The sequence below is a fragment of the Heterodontus francisci genome, chromosome 13 (assembly GCF_036365525.1).
Source record: "Heterodontus francisci isolate sHetFra1 chromosome 13, sHetFra1.hap1, whole genome shotgun sequence".
Classification (NCBI taxonomy): domain Eukaryota; kingdom Metazoa; phylum Chordata; class Chondrichthyes; order Heterodontiformes; family Heterodontidae; genus Heterodontus; species Heterodontus francisci.
Genome location: NC_090383.1, coordinates 77,578,082 through 77,590,093, shown reverse-complemented (window position 1 = coordinate 77,590,093; position 12,012 = coordinate 77,578,082). Strand labels below are relative to the sequence as shown.

The window sequence follows — 12,012 nt, the reverse complement described above, 5'->3', positions numbered from 1 at the left end:
GCAGAAAAGTGGCAGATGGAATTTAACCCTGAAAAGTGTGAGGTAATACACTTTGGAAGGAATAATGTGATGCAAAAGTATTCAATGAACGGCCTGACACTGGGAAGTTCTGAGGAACAAAGGAACCTTGGCGTGTTTGTCCATAGATCTCTGAAGGCAGAAGGGCAGGTTAATAGGGTGGTGAAAAAGGCATATGGGACACTTGCCTTTATCAATCGAAGCATAGATTACAAAAGCAGGGAGGTCATGTTGGAGTTGTATAGAACTTTGGTAAGGCCACAGCTGGAGTACTGTGTGCAATTCTGGTCGCCACATTATAGGAAGGATGTGATTGCACTGGAGGGCATGCAGAGGCGATTCACCAGGATGGTGCCTGGGATGGAACATTTAAGCTATGAAGAGAGGTTGGATAGGGTGGGTCCTGAAAAGGCGCGTGAAGGGAACAAAAGTGCCACAAGTCTGGAGCAGTAAAAAATCATAGGAAGAGGGTGTGGCAACCCGAGGTACTGCAGGCAGTCAGATCTGCAGCATCTTTAATCCTGAATACTGGAAAAGCAGGAAATTTTGTTCCTAATTCAGAAAACACAGAGTCCTGGAAACATCGACACAATGCCTACCAAATTCCCATGTCTCAACTGAAAGGCAGCAGACATTGTCTCTGAATTTAAGCTGTTAAAGCAGTGCGTAGAATTATGGTTTATTGATTTAGCAGTGTCAGAACCAGACAAGCAAGCTGTCAAGATAAAAATCGCAATAGGTAATGAAGGGCTTCACAGATTAAACATGTCTGGGTTATCAGAAGAGGAACAAGATATGGTCCATCTTAGGAAAACAACTGCAGGTCAAGCTCAACTCTCGCATCATCATCTGGAATTCATGTCCTTCAGACTACAGCCAAAGGAGTCTATAGATCACTTTGTTAGTCACTGTGGAGACAAGAGCAGAGACTGTGATTTTTCTGATACACAATTGGCTGAGAGAACCACTGAGTTGGTGATAGCATCAACACCTATTGAGGCTTTTCAAAAAGATCTTCTCAAAGCAATCTTGAAGCACTACTGAAGGATGGGCACAAATATGAGGCAATCTTCACAGGGCGGCAAACTCTACAAGCTTTGTGCACAGCTTCAACTATTGGCACGGTAGCTAAGTAAACCAAATCCAGGAAGATGTGGTCTCCTGCACGCACCTCGCAGTTGTCTGGCACATCGCGACATATGCAAGGCATGTAGCATCAAAGGGCACGGGAAGCGCCAGAGTAAAAAATCCAAACCAGCAAGGGGTTTCCAAAGCACGTGACAACTCCCAGATAGGTGACAAGCAGATACAGCACTCTGGCAGGGGCAGAGGACATGCCAAGCACCACGGGAAACACATCCATGAAGTGGCTAGCAGAACGGAAGAAAAGGATAATAACGACAATGATCAGAGGCCTACAGAGCTTGGTGAGCAAGCATTTCATACTATGAACATCACAGAATGCATGGATGTCATTGCACCGTTTGAAACATTCACAACCATGAACATCATATGTCCTCAGAAAGTTGGAAAACACACTTTATGGGCATGATTGACACCAGAGTGAGTGCCAATATCTTCCCTCTTGGATTCCGCAAGGACATGTACCCACAGAAGTGGAAGACAATGGCACAGCCAACAACTGCAAAGCTCATGGTGTACAATGGATCAGCAATTCCATGCACTGGATCCATAAAACTGCAGTGCAGAGACGGGCAATCAGAATGGTCCTCATAGTTATTCTACATCATCGACACCAAAGGTCCAGCAATTACAGGCCTACCAGCATGTAGACACCTCACATTGGTTACAATCCATGGGATCAGTCAAATGCCTGAAGGAAGATCAGATCTAGAGGACAAACTTATCAATTCAGTCCTCGCCCTTATATCACAATACCCAGATCGTTTTGACACAATAGGTAGTTTTAGAGGAGATGCAGTCCTACATTTGTGAGAATACACTGCTCCATCCATTGACCTGCCACGTAAATGTATGCTCCATAGGACAAGCTCAAGGTCGAGTTAGATAAGATGAAACAAGATGGGATCATTCGCAAAGTTCAGGGACGCATGGACTGATGCAGCTCCAGAACATGTGTTGTCAAAAAAGATGGGTAAATCAGAGTAGACATCTGAATAGAGCATTAAAACGCTGTTCGCCTAAAATTTCTATGCCGGAGGAATTAAATCCTAAGTTCAAGGGGCAAAATTTTTCTTGAAACCGAATGTAAAGCACAGCTATCGGTCAGTTCACTTGACAAAGAATTCACAAGCGTTGACGACTTTTAGGACTCCGTTTGGGCGTTATTGCTTTCAACAATTATCTTTCAGTTCATCAGTCAGGACCTCTTTCAACAACATGTGGACAGGATCACTTGTGAAGTACCGAGGTGTATCTGTTTTGCAGATGACCTCGCTATCGTTGGTAAACCAAAGAAGGAACATGATCACAACCTACATCTATTGATGGAGGCAGCGCGTAGAGAGGGACTTGTCTTCAACAGTGGCAAGTGTGAAGTCAACATTCAACAAATCAATTTTTTTGGCTTGATTTACTCAAGTAATGGTATCCGTCCTGACTCAAGTAAATTGGACGATATACATGCAATGCCAACTCCACAAGATAAGGAGGATCTCCAACACTAATTGGAGTTGGTCAACTTTCTTTCTCCATATATTCCCAACTTCACACAGAGAGCATCTCCACTTCGGAACTTGCTCGGTAACGAAGTGCACGAAGACCACCAACATATGTTTAACGAGCTCAAGAATTCAATATCCGGGGGAACATCTCGTTACAATTCTATGATCCAAGAGAAGAGACTACCTTGGAAGTAGTTGCTTCTCAAAAAAGGCTAGGAGCCTGTATACTTCAAAAGGGAAAGCCAATTTCATTTGGTTTCAAAAGCTTATCAGCATCCCAATCAAACTATGGAGTGGGAGACATTACCTCTCATGTTTGGGATCATATGATTCCATACCTACCTCTTCGAGAAGAAATTTGTGGTGGAGACTGACTACAAGCCACTCAAAATGTTTTGGTGGAAACCATTAACTGCTGCACCTCCTAGGTTACAACATCTCTTAGTTAAGGTACAAGGCCACGATTCTGACACACGCTTTCAACCTGGTAATTTACTGGTACGTCAGATACCTTAAGCAGATTGCCCAACCCTATAAAAACCACAGCTGTTTCACTACCTGCAGGTCGATGTGATTGACAGCAAAGTCAAAGTTGTCTGACTTGATGGGTTTCTGGCAGCACAAATGCCAGAAACTACAATCAGAGACATTTAAGGACCCGACTCTACAAGTGCTCTAGAAGACCATAATTAATGGATGGCCAGACTCACTTCAAGATGTTCAGGAAGTATTGAAACCGTTTTAGGTGTACCTGGATGGACTTGGAATATCCTGTGGTGTTATCTTTAAAGGAAAACAGGTTCTCCTTCCTGACTCACTGCAACTGGATATTTTGCAACAGTTACACCAAGCATGCATCTGCATAGACTGTACTAGAAGGCGAGCACGGGAAATAGTATATTGGCCAGGGATTTGTGGTGACATTGAGGCAATTGTCAAGGAGTGAGAGGCATGTCCAGAACATATGCCCAACCAACACAAGGAACTGTAACTATCGCACGAATTTCCTGCAATGGTTTGCCACTGACCTTTTTCATGCCCATGATGATAATTTCCAAGTCTTGACAGACTATTTTTCTAAATTTCCAATCATACATCAGTTACACAATATGTCCAGCACAACCGTGCACATACTTTGAGTGCTATTTTTAGCTTGGTTGGAGCACTGCAGAAGATTGTTTCAGACAACGGACCTTAATATACGGGCAAGCCATTCCAGAACCTATGTGAGAAGTGGGGAGTGGATCACATCACTTTGTCACCACACTATCCTAGGTGAAGTGGCTTGGCAGAGCTTGTGATATGTAGCATTAATTCCTCAATTGTCAAATGACAGCAGACCAGACAAGACTTGCATGTGGCCATGTTACACATCAGAGCAACAACACTAAATGCAACTATTCCTTCATCGGCAGAGCTGATGTTCAGCAGACTGGTGTGATTGACTCTACCGAGTCACCATCCATCTACACTTCCAGAGATACGGGATGAATTTCTCGAAGGACAGGGGAAGATGAAGAATGTGCATGACCGGCGTGCAGGCAAAGAACTATCAAGCTTAATGGTTGGACTGAAAGTTCAGATTTTACATCTTACTGACAGAATGTGGAATCCAGCCGAGGTAGCTAGAGGATGTCCTAAACCAAGATCTTACGAGGTACTCACACCAAATTGTGGAGACGCAATCGATGCCAAATCAAGGAAGTTCCTAATCATGAAACAACAAGCGGAACCAGGTCAAAGACAAAATCTAAGCACAACCCTCCTCCAGATACAGATCATTGTGAGAATGATAAGCAATCTCAGGACTAGATTTGCAGTGACCAGATTGGGGCGTATCAGTAAATCACCATTACGATTCATAGACTCATAAGCTCAGAATCTTGTAAAGTTGTAAATTTGTACTTACGATCAGAGTTTTTTTTTTATTTCCAAAATATACTTTATTCATAAAAATCTGTGAAATTTACATTACCAGTTTCAAACAGCACCAAGTCAAAAAATACAAACATTGCAAGGGAGATCAGTTTCCTTCAATACAATCATGAGTTGCCTCACAACCCTTCCATTTCACATTTGTCGTGCCAGATACATTTTTACATTATACAGGAGACAGAAATTTTCCCGATACAGTTCGAGGGGTTTCCCATGGATCCAGCCCCCCAGTTCAGCTTGGTGGGGGGACCTTACACTGTGCTCTTTCCCCATTGAGCCTTTGCTGCGGCTACCCCAAGCTTTAGTGCGTCCCTCAGCACGTAGTCCTGGACCTTGGAATGTGCCAGTCTGCAACATTCGGTGGTGGACAACTCTTTGCGCTGGAAGACCAGCAAGTTTCGGGCAGACCAAAGGGCGTCTTTCACTGAATTGATAGTCCTCCAGCAGCAGTTGATGTTTGTCTCGGTGTGCGTCCCTGGGAACAGCCCAAACAGCACAGACTCCTGTGTTACAGAGCTGCTTGGGATGAACCTCGACAAAAACCACTGCATCTCTTTCCACACCTGCTTTGCAAAGACACATTCCAGGAGGAGGTGGGCAACTGTCTCTTACCCACCACAGCCACCGTGGGGGCATTGCGCGGAGGGGGCGAGACTTCGGGCGTGCAGGAAGGATCTGACGGGGAGGGCCCTTCTCACCGCCAGCCAAGCTACATCTTGGTGCTTGTTTGAAAGTTCTGGTGATGAGGCATTCCGCCAAATGACTTTGGCGGTCTGCTCGGGGAACCATCCGACAGGATCCCCCGTCTCCTTTTCCCGTAGGGCCTTGCAGACATTCCGTGCAGACCACTGCCTGATGGATCGGTGGTCGAAGGTGTTTTCCCGCAGAAACTGCTGCACGAAGGATACGTGGTACGACACAGTCCAACAGGATGGAGCGTTCCGTGGCAATGTGACCAGGCCCATCCTTCGCAACACTGGGGACAGATAGAACCTCAGCACGTAGTGACACTTGGAGTTTGCGTACTGGAGATCTACACACAGCTTGATGCAGCCGCACACGAAGGTGGTCATCAGGATGAGGGCAACGTTGGGTACATCTTTCCCGCCCTTGTCCAGAGATTTGAACATCGTGTCCCTCCGGACTCAGTCCATTTTAGATCCCCAGATGAAGTGGAAAATGGCTCGGGTGACCGCCACAGGCAGAAGTAGGGTATGGGCCAGACCTGCGCCACGTACAGCAACAACATGAGCGCCTCACACCTGATGACCAGGTTCTTACCCACAATGGAGAGAGATCGCTGCCCCCACATGCTCAACTTTTGTTGTACCTTGGCTATTCGCTCCTCCCAGGTTTTGGTGCATGCGCCGGCCCTTCCGAACCATATCCCCAGCACTTTCAGGTAGTCTGATCTGACGGTGAAGGGGACAAAGGATCGGTCAGCCCAGTTCCCAAAGAACATGGCCTTGCTCTTGCCGTGGTTAACTTTGGCTCCCGAGGCCAGTTCGAACTGGTCGCAGATGCTCATCAGTCTGCGCACAGACAGCGGATCCGAGCAGAAGATGGCGACGTCATCCATGAACAGGGAGGTTTTAACGTGAGTGCCTCCGCTGCCTGGGATTGTCACCCCTCTTATGCTCGCATCCTTCCTAATAGACTCAGCAAAGGGTTCAATACAGCAAACAAACAAGACAGGGGAGAGAGGACAGCCCTGTCTGACTCCAGATTGGATCGGGAAACTTTCCGATTCCCACCCATTGATTGAGACTGCGCTACTGATGTTTGTGTAGAGCAGTTTGATCCAATTGCAGATTCCCTCCCCAAACCCCATTTTGGAAAGCACGTCCATCATGTAGGTGTGTGATATCCTGTCAAAAGCCTTCTCCTGGTCCAGGCTGAGGAGGCAGGTGTCCACCCTCCTGTCCCGTACATAGGCGATCGTATCCCTGAGTAGCGCGAGACTATCAGAGATCTTTCTGCTGGGTACAGTACAGGTCTGATCAGGGTGAATCACCAACTCCAGAGCAGACTTGACTCGACTGGCTATGACTTTGGACAGTATCTTGTAGTCTACATTAAGCAGTGAGATGGGCCGCCAATTTCTGATTTCTGCCCTCTCCCCCTTCCGCTTGCAAATGAGGGTGATGATGCCTTTCCTCATGGATTCTGACATGCTGCCGGCCAGGAGCATACTCTCGTATACTTCCAGCAGGTCCGGGCCGACCCAGTCCCACAGGGCCGAGTACAACTCGACCGGTAAGCCGTCGCTTCCGGGAGTTTTACTCATCTCGAAGGAGTCGACGGCCTTTGTCAGCTCGTCCAGAGTTAGCGGCTTGTCCAGTCTCTCCCTCCTGCTGTCATCTAAGACCTCTGTGATAAATGACAGAAAGGACTGGGAGGCTCTGCTGTCTGTGGGCTTCGCGTCATACAGCCCAGCATAAAAGGATTTGCTGATCCGTAGTATGTCGGACTGCGAAGACGTTACCGAGCCATCTTCTTCCTTCAGGCTGCTGATAACAGAGCTCTCTGTGTGTACCTTTTGGAAGAAGTAACGCGAGCACGTCTCATCCTGCTCGATGGAGCGGTCTCTGGACCGGAAAATGATCTTGGAGCCTCCGTGGCAAAGAGCGAGGCCTGCTGGCTCTTCACCTCTTGGAGGTCCTCCTTGACCTCGACCCCCATCGACTGCAACCGGAGCAGATTTTGCATACTTTTCTGGAGTCGGGACATTTCCCTCTGTCTCTCTCTCGCCCTCTGAACACCTTTGTGAATGAAGAACCTCTTGATGTTTTCCTTGATCGTTTCCCACCAGTGAACTGGAGACTCAAAGACGGGTTTCACGGTCCTCCAACCTTTGTAATCCCTTTTGAGTTCCTCACCGCTCTCTGGGGTCAGCAGTGTAGCATTGAGCTTCCACATCCCCCTGCCAACCCTCTGGTCGTCCTGTAAGTGACAGTCGGCCAGTAAGAGGCAGTGGTCGGAGAAGAACACAGGCTTGACGTCGGTGGATCCGACCGTGACAGCACGGGACACAAACAGGAAGTCAATCCTGGAACGGGCAGACCCGTCCGATCTTGACCATGTGTATCTGCACTGCGCTCCGTCTGCAGGTTTGCTGAAGACGTCGTGCAGTTTGGCATCTTTAACTGTTTCTATTAGGAATCTGGACGTAGCGTCCAGTTTGCTGTCGTCACTGCTGGATCGTCCAGCCGCATCGATGATGCAGTTGAAGTCACCACCTAGGATGACCAGCCTGGACGTCACCAGCAGCAGTGGGAGCTGCTGGAAGACGGTCAGCCGCTCGTTGCGTTGTACCGGGGCGTACACGTTGATCAACCGGAGCGGAGCGTTGTTGTACATTACGTCTGCTACGAGGAGGCGACCGCCCAACACCTCCTTAACTTCGGAGATGGTGAAGTTACCTCCCCGCAGCAGAATACCCAGGCCAGAGGAACAGCAATCATTACCCCCGACCAGAACGATGGCCCGTGGGACCACCATTGCGACCACTGTCTGTAGGTGCTGAGGTGTGGTATTCCACACTCCTGCAGAAACAGTAGGTCGGCTTTGACCTTGGCGAGGTAATCCAAGGTTGAAACACATCGCATAGTAGATTTAATGCTATGCACATTAACAGAAGCAATCCTTACACCCATTTCTTTAAAGTTAGTTGTTGCTTCCCATACCATTTGTCCTTGCTTGTCCCAGTCCTTCAGGATGTTCCTGCATACCCATCGTGTGAGCAAGCTGTTTCACATTAGTTGGGCTCAGAAACCCCTCCTGGTTTTTCATGCAGGGTTTGTTCCGCTGGGGTGACATCGGGGGGGGGTCTTGTAGACAGCAAAGATTGGGTTGTCCTCTGCTTCTTCCATCTGTTCCTCCTCGAAAACATCACTGTTCCCGGCTTCCCGGAGCTGAGGTGCGCCAGACGTGTCTTTGCTCTCGGTGTCCCGGAGCTGAGACGCGTTGGCCACGTCGTTACGTGTGGCGCTTTGGGGTTGGGGCACGCCGGGCCCATCACAGCTTCCAGTGCCCGGGGGCTGGGGGGCTTTATCTTCCATCTCCCTGGAGTTCTGCTGCCTCTTTTGAAGGGGCTGTCGTTCCAGCATTCCCCCGTCCAGTGAAGAGGAATTGTTGCAGTCTGATTCAGAAGGTAGCCTCCTCTTGCCACTGGCTTGGTTGGTGGCCTGTTCCGCTTTTGGATGTTTTTTCTTTGTGGTTTTCCTCTGGACCACTTGCCACTGACCTGTTTGTCCATCTGCTGCCTCCTCCTCCATTGATTCTGTCTGTGGAGGAGGGGTTTCCGGGCGCAGGGTAGGTGCTGGGTCGCTGGTTTCAGCTGCCTCCCCTTCCTTCTCCTTCTCAGGTTGAAGTTCCTCACTGCGGAGAAGGTTGCTCGTCTCCTTTCGAACACCGGACGCCTTCGTCGAACCTTCTCCCGGCCTTTCCTTGGACCTTGCCGCCTGAGCATAACTGAGGCAGCGTTTGGGGCAGGTTTTGTAGAGGTAGCCTGCCGCACCGCACAAGTTGCAACACTTAGTCTGCTTACAGTCCTTGGTATGATCGCCTTCCTCCTTGCAGTTCTTGCAAACAACCGTGCTGCAGTTGGCCGCCACATGACCAGATTTGCCACAGGTGCGGCAAACTCTGGGCTGCCCAGCGTAGACCAAGAAGCCTCGACTTCCCCTGATAGCGAAGCTGGAGGGAGGGTGAATGATGGCTCCACTGGGATCGACCGTCAAGGTCACCTTGACCTGCCACTTGCTGGTCCAAATCCCAAAGGTGTCCTTGACATCAGTGCTGCTGCCGGCCACCTCGACGTACCTGGCAAGAAAGGTGAGTACATCCACCACCGGAACATGGGGGTTGTAGAGGTGAATCGTCACCACCCGGTCCTGTTGTGACGGAAGCGTGAAGAGCGGCTCCGCTGTGAGGATCGACAGTGGCGCCCGGTCCCCTTTCTCCTTGAACGCCTTCAGGAACTTGATGCATCCCACCACGTTCCGGAACGTCACGTCGAAGTATCCACTGCTGGGGAAATCCTGCAGGCAGAAGACGTCCATCGCTTGAAATCCGCAGCAATCGAAGAGAATTTTCTTGATGAAGAAGGTGTGATCGACCGGTGCATCTCCTTCCTTGCCCTTCACGACCACCCGAACAGTGTTGCGCACTCCCAGGCCTGAAGCTCGAAGATTGGTTATAGCCATTTTACTCAAAGCCTACCCAGGATCAAAAGGCAATGATCATGGTCTCTTCTCAACCAAGTAAGCACTGATAAGAACAAATACTACACTTGATCTTAGCCAAAAGGCCGAGAAGCTAGTACTTACAATAAGAGTTTTTTTTTTATTTCCAAAATATACTTTATTCATAAAAATCTGTAAAAATTACATTGCCAAACAGTTTCCAAACAGCACCAAAAAATACAAACATTGCAAGGGAGATCAGTTTCCTTCAATACTGTCATGAGTTTCTTCCCAACCCTTCCGTTTCACAATTGTCATGTCAATTACAGTTTTACATTTACAGCAATTCAGAATATTAACGATACAGTTCGAGGGGTTTCCCATGGATCCAGCCCCTCAGTCCAGCTTGGTGGGGGAACCTTACACTGTGGTCTTTCCCCATTGAGCCTTTGCTGCGGCTGCCCCAAGCTTTAGTGCGTCCCTCAGCACGTAGTCCTGGACCTTGGAATGTGCCAGTCTGCAACATTCGGTGGTGGACAACTCTTTGCGCTGGAAGACCAGCAAGTTTCGGGCAGACCAAAGGGCGTCTTTCACCGAATTGATAGTCCTCCAGCAGCAGTTGATGTTTGTCTCGGTGTGCGTCCCTGGGAACAGCCCGTAGAGCACAGACTCCTGTGTTACAGAGCTGCTTGGGATGAACCTTGACAAAAACCACTGCATCTCTTTCCACACCTGCTTTGCAAAGGCACATTCCAGGAGGAGGTGGGCGACCGTCTCTTCCCCACCACAGCCAACGCGGGGGCACTGTGCGGAGGGGGCGAGACTTCGGGTGTGCATGAAGGATCTGACGGGGAGGGCCCTTCTCACCACCAGCCAAGCTACGTCTTGGTGCTTGTTTGAAAGTTCTGGTGATGAGGCATTCCGCCAAATGACTTTGACGGTCTGCTCGGGGAACCATCCGACAGGATCCACCGTTTCCTTTTCCCGTAGGGCCTTGAGGACATTCCGTGCAGACCACTGCCTGATGGACCGGTGGTCAAAGGTGTTTTTCCGCAGAAACTGCTCCACGAAGGATAGGTGGTATGGCGCCGCCCAACTGCATGGTGCGTTCCGCGGCAATGTGACCAGGCCCATCCTTCGCAACACCGGGGACAGATAGAACCTCAGCACGTAGTGACACTTGGAGTTTGCGTACTGGGGATCTACACATAGCTTGATGCAGCCGCACACGAAGGTTACGATAAGAGTTTGCTGTATTGTAAATAGATATTGGTTGTTTGTTATTAGTGTATACTTCTAAGTTTGAAAAAAGTGGGATGTTGTGGTACACCTTTAAGTAGGTGTGGCTATGATCTAATGTACATCACCAGATAGGAAATGATGTAAGGTACCACATGATAGGTAATCTGCAGTGTGTAATCATCCAAGACATTTTATCAAGAGCTGTCCAAGATTGTGCATGTGCTACTTACTCTTCATGAATAAATAACTCACATTTGAGTTTACCAATCCCATTTGAGTGGTTGGTGCATTTGCGTTCAGTCGTAAGGAAAGGAACTACAACAAGTCTGACATGTCATTATAATCCTGTACTTGATGTAGTGCTGGAGCTTTTCTTTTGCAGGCAGCCTGAAAATGGTTCACCTTGTCACCTTTCCTGCACACCTCTCCAATGTGCCAGACATTTCCACGACTTCCCCCACAGTAGGGACACGAGTTAGAAATCTTGTGGCTTCTTTTTGTGGGCCTTTGTCTGTGTGATGTCTTTTGCTGACATTTCTTCACACTGTAAGTCTGCTTTGAGGAGTCTGCTAACTTCGTCTTGGGCTTGCAAGATAACTTGTCATGGTTATAACGAGCCTCTTCTTGCCCTCCAACAACTTTGAGTTGCTGCTGAGCAGTCTCACTAACTTCAAGGAATGTGATAGCCTTCTTGAGATCACATACTGTATTCTGCTCTCAAAACGATCCTGCTTGAGCCTGTTTATTTCGACAGCCTAGCAGCAGCCTATCTCTCAGCATCTCGTCAAGTAGCGTGTCAAACTTGCGGTTTCAGCTAACTATATCAACAGGACCACAAACAGGTAAACACTCTCATTTGGCAGTAGGCTGGCATTATGGAAAATGTATCTGTCATACAAAGCATTCCTTGCAGGTGCAAAATGTTCAGATAATTTGTCATTTTTTTTGCTTGGTTCTTTTGCATCATCCTCACTCATTCCAAGTGT

The 12,012-nt window shown here is 48.5% G+C and overlaps 1 pseudogene; it reads right to left on the bottom strand.

Annotated features, from left to right (window-relative positions):
* Positions 1 to 9,790: 9,790 nt before the first annotated feature.
* Positions 9,791 to 9,921, bottom strand: LOC137376839 (U2 spliceosomal RNA; annotated as a pseudogene).
* Positions 9,922 to 12,012: the final 2,091 nt, after the last annotated feature.